The sequence below is a fragment of the Helianthus annuus genome, chromosome 17 (assembly GCF_002127325.2).
Source record: "Helianthus annuus cultivar XRQ/B chromosome 17, HanXRQr2.0-SUNRISE, whole genome shotgun sequence".
Taxonomy (NCBI): domain Eukaryota; kingdom Viridiplantae; phylum Streptophyta; class Magnoliopsida; order Asterales; family Asteraceae; genus Helianthus; species Helianthus annuus.
The window spans coordinates 51,519,503-51,531,379 of NC_035449.2; the positions used below are offsets into that span (position 1 = coordinate 51,519,503).

The 11,877-nt window shown below is 42.1% G+C and overlaps 1 long non-coding RNA gene across 1 annotated transcript; it reads left to right on the plus strand.

Annotated features, from left to right (window-relative positions):
- Positions 1-7,102: 7,102 nt before the first annotated feature.
- On the plus strand, positions 7,103-8,797 carry LOC118489288. Its single transcript, XR_004887022.1, has 3 exons — positions 7,103-7,156; positions 7,747-7,813; positions 8,574-8,797. It is a non-coding gene; the product is annotated as an uncharacterized LOC118489288 (long non-coding RNA).
- The last annotated feature ends 3,080 nt before the right edge of the window (positions 8,798-11,877 follow it).

Consider the following 11,877-nt stretch of genomic DNA (forward strand, 5'->3'; position numbering starts at 1 on the left):
ATTCCTGGTTTGGAATTGCTTACTATCTCCTTGTGCGGGATACGGTATTTCTATCTCCTTGTGCGGGATATGGTATTTCTATCTCCTTGTGTGGGATACGGGTAACAACACTATCCCTTGTGAGGGATACAAACCTACTTTTCTTCCCTTGTTACTGGGAACTCTTAGTTAATTACTGTTTATACGGAATGCAACGAGCAACACTAAACGAAACTCTATCACTCAAGTCCCTACTACTTAATACCGATTAGTCGCCGGGGCCAGGCGAACGGGTTATTAGTTGATAGCGCTATTTAGGTCTTACCAGCCTCACACCGTGCCCGTGTATGGGATCGGGAGTGAACTAATAGACTCTGGCAATCCGTCAATGATGATAGAACATTGACAACGGGGCACTTTACGGAAACGTACGGTCACATGAGTATTCGGTATTGGAAAAACAGTTTAGTCGCTTACTTATGGGGTAGCTCCCCATGGCATGTATAAACGAGTAAATTAACTGGTTAAAACAAGTTTTTGGAATTAAAACTGGAAAACTGCAAACACGTGAACTCGCCAACGTTATGTAGACACTCTACTGCATGCTTTGCAGGTTGCTCGATACAGCTTTGGACGGACGTTGCAATCGGATGGAGTGTGTGGTTCGTAAGTGACATGTTAATAAACTTGTGGTTTCAATTATGATGCGTTTTCTTCTCCTTTCCGCTGTGAACTTAAACTATGTTTTGAAAAATTTAAATCAGGTCACTAATTATGCTAATGTTTATAACAATAACTAATCCGTTCAAAATAATTAGTGGCTAAGATCCTGGTCGTTACACGCCTCGCGGTAATACTCCGCGTGTGGATTTTGAGGGTGTGACAGATTGGTATCAGAGCCAATGGTTATAGCGAACTAGGTTTTAAATATAAAATATTTTTGGTTTGGGAAATAAAATATTTTTATATGGAAACCAGACTATAACCGTTCTTTAATGGAAACCACAATGACACCACACTCCGGATTGCAAGGTTCGTCAGATTCAGGTACTCACATGGTAATTATAATCATCGGCATTTACTTGTGCATAACTTATGTGTGCGAACATGCATGTGTATATGTGTATGATTAGCATATATGTGTCAGTATGTATGCGTATGTTTAGTATTTAACACAGTGGATCATATGAAGGCTAGGCTACCGTGTTACGTGTTAAAAAGGAGCGAGTCCTCCTAAACCTGGTTCGAAACCACGATACCCTAAGGGCAAGGAACAAGTTATTCCCAGCCCTCGTCCATGTACCTCCTGATATTGCCCCTGGATTGGAACGACGCGGTGAACAATTACTCGAAATACTTGCTCGGGAGAGGCCTGCTACGAAACACATAGAGAAGTTACGCGAATGAATCGCCAAAGGGGTGCCACCCCTATAACATGGGATATTAGAAGGAACGACGACGTCATTCCACGTCCTCTTTGCTCACGCAGACTCTAGCGGCGTGGCTTGTTCCCTCATCCGACCGATCAATTGGATTTTCGAAGCATTCTAGCGAGTATACACTTTTCGGATTTCTGCTCGCACATCTCGAACACAAGAAGCAATTGCGGTGTATGCTTCTCATTACAGTGCCAGCAATCGTATCACATTATCCTATCGATCACAGAACTGTTTTCCTCCTAAATCCTCGTTACATGGTTAACCCTTATTCAAGTTCAACCTTGTACCTTAACACGCCTCAAACCTCAGCAAATTGATATCTTTCTTACAGACCGGTGTAGTTACGAGCCAGTCAACCCACCGACGAGTACGGTGATCTAGATGCTTACCTTATCCTCCAATTGCCGAGAACCATTATTCCTTGACGACTTTTCTGATTTCGTGAATTCTTTCACTAGCTTTCGTACGAATCCGCGTTTATTGCTCAGATGGTATCCCCGTTTCTATCCTTTCTTTATCCCGACATCCATGTTTCTTCGTATAGAAACCTTGACCAGATCTCTATTTAATTTGGTGAATTCAACAAACTCGACCTTTGGCCGACAAACTTTTAGCCCTTGAAATTCAGCAACGTGTTATTTCAATCGTACTTTCTCGAAAACCTGTTTTTTGCAATTTCGCATCGAAACCCCCCCTCGACGACGCAAGCGCTACCCCAAACTCATTCGCGCGACTTAGAACAATCCACTAGAACTTGGTTTCTTACCGATTTGAGGAATCACATCTTGCCATACGTCTCAGTAGACCCTGAAACCTACAGACCCGCACGGCGACCATCCCTCTCTAGTTACTTCATTTTGCGCTAACCACATCGACATAACACCCCTTATCAGCAAGAGACGTTCTTTATTCTAAACGCCCATAGCTTGTGCACGACCAGCCACCTCATCGACATCAGATAAATCCCTCTTGCCGATCCCGAAGCCTTTATGTTTTGTCTCAAGTTGAACGCATCAATTTTGACTACCCTTCTTGCATTATCTCGCTACTCGTGTTATGTTTCGTGGATTCCATGATCCTTATCCTACTTTACTCTGCACAAATCTCCGTTGGGATAAATTACTTCCTACGAATGTTACTCATTGGAGCAACGAGCCAAGGATACCCCGGGGGTAACGGGTATCGCAAGCATTGTTCTTCGAACTCGATACGATCAAAGCCTAGTTACGACACTCGAATTTATTCCTATCAAAATTCAACGCTTGTTTCTTTCTACGACATCTGACCTACTCCGAAAACCCGGGGTAGTCCGAACGACTCCTCCGCTTTACCCTGGTACTTCTACGACTCAAACCGCCTGCATTAAGTTTTCAACGCGCGACTTTTAATGTCGCAAAGCCCGCATTTCTTGACCGTATACACAACCCCTCATGATTTAAACTCGAAAGAGTATCACCTGACATTAGGGAGATGGTATATAATCCGCAACTCCAGCAATTGGGAGATAATCTATGAGGTACTTCTATCTTATTCCATCATGTCCGAGGCATTGATGAAATGTGTGCTAGTAACGACATGCGACCAAGGAAACCGACAAGTTTTCGAACTGGCAACCATCTACTTGATGGAAGTAGATGCTGGGCACGAAGTGCCAACTTCTATTGTCTAAGATCGTAATCCACGTTTTGCATCCAGGTCGTCACAGGCCGTGCACGAAATCTTTTGGCTCCCAGTTAGACATAAGCACTGCTTATCACCCCTTTGGTGGGTGGTCAATGTGAACACACTCTTCGAAACCCTTGAAGGCATGCTGAGAACCTGTGTTATCAACTTTGGAAAAACGAGTGACACTTCCTTTTGTAGAATCTCTTCCACCAACAATTGCCACACTAGCATTCAGGCAGCACCTTTTGAGGCATTGCACGGGCGCAAATGCCAGTCACCTCTGTGTTGGGCGGAAGCCAAATTTCTGGCCCAGAACTTGCACTTGACACAACCGGTAGGATTGCCCAGAACAGAGAACGCATGGCGGCAACTCCAGACCGTCAGAAAGGCTACACGGATAGGCGTAGGAAACCTCTAGAATTCCTAGTCGGAGACTGGGTTCAACTTAAAGTTTCACCCTGGAAGGGTGCTGTTCGTTTTGATAAATGAGGCAAGCTTGATCCACGATACATCGGACCATTCGAAATTTACCGAGAGGATCGGTAAGGTAGCATACTGACTAAGCCTGCCTGAAGAGCTGAATGCGGTACACAACGTCTTTTACGTGCCTAACCTGAAGAAGTGTCTGTCAGATAAAATATTCGTTGTTCCTTTTAGGAACTCGTGATAAGCAACAAACTACGCTTCGTTGAGGAACCAGTTGAGATCAAGGATCAAGAAATCAAAACCCTCGAGCATAGTGTGACCAACAGACCGAGTTCGTGGAACTCACGCCGTGACCCAGCGTTTACCTGGGAACGGGAAAACCAGCTGATGCGCATGTATCCCCGGTTCTTTACAAACATTACTTCCAGCACTGAAACTACAATTGAATTTCGGGAAGAAATTCCAAGCCAACAAGGGGATGATGTGACACCCCACGAAAACGTTTAAACACACTAGCTTGTCAGTGGCTGCATGCTAAATTTCCGGACGAAATTTCTTAGACTTGGGGATAATGTGACAGTTTGGGTCACCCTGTACGTTTCCTAGATGTAGTAATTAAATTTGTGAAATTCTATACGTACAAACTCTGTGGATCTTGTGATACGTGACTGTTACGTGCTATTTACGTGCTATGTGACCTTATGCACTATGTGGCTTACATGTTTGTTTTGTGAACTTTTGTGAACTACGTGTATGTACGTATGACACTAGGTTATCAGCGAGTCTATAATTAGAGCGAATCGTATGTCTTAGCTTAAATTTCGAGGACGAAATTCCTGTAACATGAGAAGAATGTGACAACCCGTACTCTCGACCCCAATTGTTGAGAGAAGCGTATTTTATTATTATTCTAATTTACTATTATTAGTGTCATTAATATTATTTATTATTATTATTGTCGTCATTATTATCTTTATTATTATTGTTTAAATAATAATAATCGCGTTGAGAGAAACGTGTCGTTTAACGACTAGCCTGAGCCAAGCATGGATAACTTAACGTAAACACGAGACCGTTATTTTAACAGTTTAATGGAACACGGAAATTGACGGGTTTATACCCATGGGCCAAGCCCAACCCAACTCCCCCAAATCTTCAAAACCCTACCCTATATAATAATCCTAAACCTTCACCTCTTTCATTTTTCTCCAAAACAAAACCCTAACACATTTTAACACCCCTGCCCCTCACTCTCATTCAAACCCTCCGGCAACCAGAGCTAGAGTTCCGACCAGAGCCGACGTCTTCTTCTGTTCAGGAAAGCAACCCTCAACCCTCCTTCTTCCAATATCTTTCACCCACAAGCCATTACCCTGTTCCCTTTTGACGGCTGGCAACGAACGAAGACGGCGCCGCCCCTCATGGCGGCAGTGGTGAACCGGAACTACGGAAGCATCGCCCCTCCCTTTACTCGTTCTTCCGACGATGGTGACTAGATTAGATGAAGAGGACGATGATTCAAGGAGCCGACGGCCGGAGACGCCGCTCACGGCGGCGGTGGCGGTGTTTTCTTCTTCCTCGATGATGATTATGGAGCTGTGTAGATGACGATTCAGCAGTAAGTCCTGAACGGGTTCAGACCTTGTTCAGACTCGGGTTCGAGTTTGGTTCGGGTCAGCCTTGGGCGTAAGTCCGGTTCAAACTGGTTGCAGTCAATAGTTCGGGTATGCTCACCTCTGACTTCTCGACTTCCTTGTAGTTTTTAGTTGGATTGTTGTGTATCCTTGTGAATTTCAGTTTGATGTCTTGTATGTTAAATGACTTGCTGAAAATGAGAATTTAAAGATCTAAGTTTTCCCACATGTCTGATTAATGATAGGATGTTTATAATCAGATCTTGTTGATTTATTTGATATGGTAATATGGTATACACTTAGTTACAAGTTTAAAATGGGATTATAAGAGTTTGTTATGTGCATATGAAGCTGCTTATTTGTTGTTGTAGCATGAGTTATTTTGTAGTGTATCAACTGTTGGTCTACAAGGTGTTTTGGATGGTGTGTATTGTCATTGTGAATGTTTGATTAAAAATCTGCTAGTGATTAGAATGATGATAATAGGGTGTAATCTTGTATTCTTTTTAGATCTAAGCATAAGTGTGATGATACTGCCTTTGAGTTTTTCATATGTTGTACATTGGTTGCTAGAAAGGAAATTGAAGATCTTGAAATATTTGAAATTGTTGTGTTTGATCTATTTTGGTAAATGTACGGAGTGCAAAATATGTTAGTGAAGTATGATTGGATAGTAATAATTGGATAAGGATTCTTGAAACATCAGCAAAGGTTGTGAGTCGAAACTCACGGTTGCGACTCGAGATAGTTTTGTTGGCGACTCGAAACCAGGCACTTCACACGTAATGACTCGAGACCGGCATGGTTGCGACTCGAGATCTTCTGATCTCGACTCAAGCCTGACTCGAGACCTCAAGGTTGCGACTCAGAAGTGCACAACTCGAGACCGCTTAGATTGTGACTCGGAATCTCATGCTTGCGACTCGAGATCTCTTGGTCTCGAGTCGAGACCACCCGGTTTCGACTGGACTGTCTTGCTTAGTTATTGGGCTGCATAAGCTGAGGCTTTGAACTTTGTGCTATTGTAAATGTTTAACTGTTACTGATTATCTATTATATGCTAGGATAGGCCCAATAACATGTATGCTGGTATGATACGTGTTACCTTTACCATTTCTGTACATTATGCAACGTGTGTGTATTATATGAAATGTGGATTTACGTGCTACGTGTTAGATACGTGTAGGACTGTACGTGACGACGTGACACTACTTGCATACGAACCTAATAAATATTTAATAACCATAATAGGGTATGGTTGACCAACGTAACATAAGTAAATTGACTACCGAGCAAAGCAAAGGTGAGTTCACTAGTTTTTACTTAAAGCATGCGTTCCCGGTGGTTGGGAAACGGAACGAAACAACTATTCCTGGTTTGGAATTGCTTACTATCTCCTTGTGCGGGATACGGTATTTCTATCTCCTTGTGCGGGATACGGTATTTCTATCTCCTTGTGTGGGATACGGGTAACAACACTATCCCTTGTGAGGGATACAAACCTACTTTTCTTCCCTTGTTACTGGGAACTCTTAGTTAATTACTGTTTATACGGAATGCAACAAGCAACACTAAACGAAACTCTATCACTCAAGTCCCTACTACTTAATACCGATTAGTCGCCGGGGCCTGGCGAACGGGTTATTAGTTGATAGCGCTATTTAGGTCTTACCAGCCTCACACCGTGCCCGTGTATGGGATCGGGAGTGAACTAATAGACTCTGGCAATCCGGTAATGATGATAGAACATTGACAACGGGGCACTTTACGGAAACGTACGGTCACATGAGTATTCGGTATTTGTAAAACAGTTTAGTCGCTTACTTATGGGGTAGCTCCCCATGGCATGTATAAACGAGTAAATTAACTGGTTAAAACAAGTTTTTGGAATTAAAACTGGAAAACTGCAAACACATGAACTCGCCAACGTTATGTTGACACTCTACTGCATGCTTTGCAGGTTGCTCGATACAGCTTTGGACGGACGTTGCAATCGGATGGAGTGCGTGGTTCGTAAGTGACATGTTAATAAACTTGTGGTTTCAATTATGATGCGTTTTCTTCTCCTTTCCGCTGTGAACTTAAACTATGTTTTGAAAAATTTTGGTATTTTGTTCCATCTTGAATTTTAGATTAGATAGGAGAAACTGAAATTTAGCCTAAATATGTGATGCATGAATGAATCTGAAGTAATATGACGTTTAGGGTTAAACCCTAGATGATTATTTGTGAAAAATCATTTCATGATACTTGAAGAAATTATAATCACCATTGTAGGTGATTTATGATATTGTAAAGACTAGACAAGCACTAGGATTATGATTTCTAATCTAGTGAAAAGCTGAATTGTATGATGAAATTCAGTAATTTGAATGTTCAAGTGTGTAAACTTTGCTTAATTGAAGTGAATTTAGATGTAAATAACATGTCAAGAACCTAGTAATGTTTCATGTAGAAATCTGATCACTAGGTGTTTGTAGAAACGCCTAAGTAAAGTTCAAAGTGTTAGTAATCGGACAAAACGCAGATTTGATTTCAGTAATATATTGTCCGTTATTGTGTATAAAAGAGTTCTAAAATTTGATATGAACGGAACTCTTTAGGTAAAGAATCCGGGTCATCTAGTGGACAAGCCGGGGGTGATACACGTTTAAAGGGTGCGCTTTGAAGGTACGTAATTTGTAGTTTCGCTAAATTTCGTTTATGTTAAGTCCATGTTGTTATATCGAAAATTTGTAAATAAGGAAAAACTCACTAAGTCACAAAAGTGACAAGGTGAATTAGACAAGTAAAACGGGTCAAAAACGTGAGCCCTTATTAAGGGATGAAAACTCGGAACATTCACTTGTTGAATGAGTCTGGAAAGCATGGTTAAGGTCGTGAAAACAAGCATGATGACTATAGCACAAGCGACCCTCGAGAGGGAAGCAAATGCTCATACTTGATAATTGTAGAAGCATGGAAATAGTCCTAAGCTTTGGGGGGGTGGTATAATGCAATCTTGGGTAATGGGTTGGATAAACGAAACAACGAAATCAGGGATAAGCCGTTGGCATCTCGGTTTCCGTGATGTAAAATTTACATGGTTAGGTCCGAAATTTTATTACGGACTCATAGGAAAAAGAATCAGTAAAAACGGACCACCGAGTAATGAGTTATGACCTTTTAAAACTGGAAAATAGTGAATTTCCGGAACTGGGCAAAAATGCAGGTTTTAAACCTGCACCTGCTGGAAAATGGGTTCCCCCGCGCCACGCGGAGGAATCCTTCGAAGACCTCGCGACACGCGAACGGTGCAACGTTTACCATCGCGATACGCGGCGGAACCAAATCAGGAAAATTTTTATTTTTTTTTTATTTTCATGTTGGAACTTGATTTCATACTTTCTAATGTTGTCAAAACTAATATTTTGAATGGTTTTGACCTTAGGTACGACTCGTGGTCATGGATGTTGATCAAGCAATGGGGTGCAAGAACTGAACACACATTTTGAATGCTTCCGCGATTATCTATTCAAGCTAGATGTTGATGTTGTTTTTGAAACATTGTTAAATACTATGTTTTAAACCAGTTAGTACGCTTTGTCACTCTTTAACTTAACTTTGTAAAAACCAAGAAAACATGTTTTGTTATATAAAATGTATGTATTTTCCATGAAGAAATATTAAGATTTGCAATGAGTGTTATATATTGCGATATAGCGGTGTATGCGATATAGTTACATTATGATTCGAATCTCTGGTGTTAGGCGTAACGAGTATAACGAGTAGTAACAATGCTCGAATGTGCGGGTTGTTACAGTCTCCCCTGCTTTAGGAAATTTCATCCCGAAATTAATCCACAAGAAGGGTCGCGAGAGTTGACACAGTTGACGCGAATGAGAGTAGCGATTAAGAGCGTTAAAATAAGCAAGCGGTCGATAGAGAATTAACGTGCGAGGGCCTTGCGAAGACTAAGCGAGAGCGCGGATTAAAGCGATTCGTATGACTAAGGGTGATAACACACACAAGAATGCGATTCCAAGGTGTTCTAAATTTTCAAAAACTTGATTAACTTGGAGAATTTGTTTATGAAAATCTTCTCACGGTGCGGCGTTAACTGTAGCGATGTTCACACCAGCGCTATGAGAAGGGTTTTGTTAGGTTACTAAAAGATTTTAAAGTGATTAAAACTCGTTCTACGAAATTTTCTCGTCACGTGGCAGTAACTTGAGTCGATTGTCACACCAGTGTCACAAGAAAATCTCGCTTTGTACAAAGGTTTTGATCAGTTTTTGGAAAAGTTTGTAAGAAAAAGGTTAGTTTTAAAATTTGTGTAAACCAAGTCCTCTAATTATACCAAAAATTTAAATTTAAGGTTGGCCCTGTATGTCACTTTCCCATGAAAGTTCTACCATCTGGTTAAAACACTTATATATAGGAAGTACCAGCGGCGTATCCACCATGTTTTATTCATATGGCTTCCGTCACGTGAGGCCGTGTCATCCGTGTCGACATAACACAGACAAAATTGCGATGACTCGATCCAATCAAGAAGGGTTGAACCAAGTCTTGAAAAGCGAACTGAGCGATGAAGTCGTTTTTGAACTCAGTTTAGCAACACGAGCGAGTGCCAGGAGCGATACGCGATACGTGATAATCGATAACACGAACACCAAACACCAAGCATAGCCAGCGAAGACGGCGGCGATAAGCGAAAAACGATAAGCGAAAAGCAGTGAGTGATAGCGTCAAGTGAAAGCGACAACCGTCGAGTGATAAGCGACAGTCGATGCATTGAAAGCGATGGAGATATGCGATTCGTTTTGATTTAATAACACCACAATTTTAAACTAACTTAGCCCACATGGCCTTTTTCCACGAAAGTCTGCTGATACGGCTAAAACACGACCATGTCTTAGCCCTATTAGTTTTGTCTCGTGAGGCGAGGTCATGTGTGCTAACATAACACAGATAACTCAGATAACACAAGTAGCGATGGCGATAAGCGATGAAAATATCGAAGCGATGAGGTAGGTGCGAAGTGCGTTAAAGCGAAAAGCGGCGAGTGGTTAACGATACTCGTCTAGCGATCCACGATAAGCGATCCACACCAAACGATACCCTGATAAGCGATAGAACGATACACGTAATAAGTGATGCATAACAAGGGACACACACACATAAGCGATTAAGCGAGAACACACCAAAAGCGATAGCAATTCTCACAACAAGCGATAGCCAGCGGTAGAGATTGCGAGATACGAACAATATGCGATTGCGATTTCGAGCCACGTAATAAGCGTTTGAGATTGAGAACACACAATAAGCGATAGCGCGAGACACATAATATACGATTGCGAGTTGCAAGATAGATTCTAGCGATAATGCGATTGCGAGCGTGTTGACTTACAAAAAGTCTTGCGAGTACACGCTTTGGGTTGCGATTGAGATTGTTACGCCTTGCGATGTAGTATAGTTTAGTGTGTCGAAAATAACCACAATAGTATAATAAGTCTACGTTCCAACTCCACATGGCACTTTCTTCACAAAACTTCGGTTGGAACATCGAAACACCGTCATGTTTCCAACCATGCGCCTTTGTTCTGTGAATAGGTGTCACACTTTGTCAGACATGGTCAAGACGCTTATATATAGGAAGTACCAGCGGCGTATCCACCATGCTTAACCATGCCTTGAACGTAAAGGCATCATTGAAACTCACTACGATCTCCGTGCACTAGCCAAAACAATCCCGTGTGCACCCGTGATTAATTTGATTCTTGCATGTTTATCGTACCTTATCTCAAGAACGCATAATAGGGGCAAAATACATTATATAGTACATAGTGCTAGCATCTAGGTTGTGCGCGAGTATAAGAGAGAAATAGAATCCACATGCGTCGAGAGATAGAATAAGTTTCCACACATAAAAAGAAATTGACGGTGAAAAGTCAAATTATTACAACAACATTAGAAGTAAAATAACGTTGCTGTGGAAGGCTTCTGCGGAGACTGCGGCTGTTGCTGAAATTCCTCAAGGCTGCGGTCCCGTGCGACAGTGTTGCGTAAGATGACCGTACCTATTGCAATTTGCGTAATAGCGACAGTTAGCTTCTGGTGGGTGATGATACGTACACTTGAAACACAGGGGATGAGCTCCGTTGTAGGCGCGCTTCAAGTGAACTGGAGCTGCTCGGAGAGGTTCTGGTTGTGACAGTCCAGTTGTTGAAGTGTCTGGGCTCATGGTCTTTCGTTTGCGGTTGGGCTGAACTTCCTGAGATGATGCGGTGTCGTTGGCGGATCCGTCTGGTGATTCGCTGGAGACATCATCGGGGGAATCTTCAGATGGATCGTCGGTAGATTTGCTGGAAGAATCGTCAGAAGAATTGATGATGATTGCTTGATGAGCTTGTTTGACAGGATTTTTGGAGAAGAATCCGTCCAAGACTCGTTTGTCATTGATTTCTGCGGCTAAGCGGTAGGTTTCTTCGATGGTAGCAGGTCTTGCAGCTTCGACAAAATCACCCACACACTCAAGCAAGCCGCGAATATATTTTGGAATGGCTTTTTCTGAAGTGCTGACTTGACTTGGGCATATTCTAAGCTGTTTGAACCTTGTAGTGTAGCCAGCATTGTCACCTCCGACTTGCTTGATTTTCCAAAATTCGTCTTCTAGCTTCTGGATTTCGTGAGGAGGGCAATACTCTTTCTTCATGAGCTCTTTCAGCCCATCCCAAGAGAGAGCGTAAGCT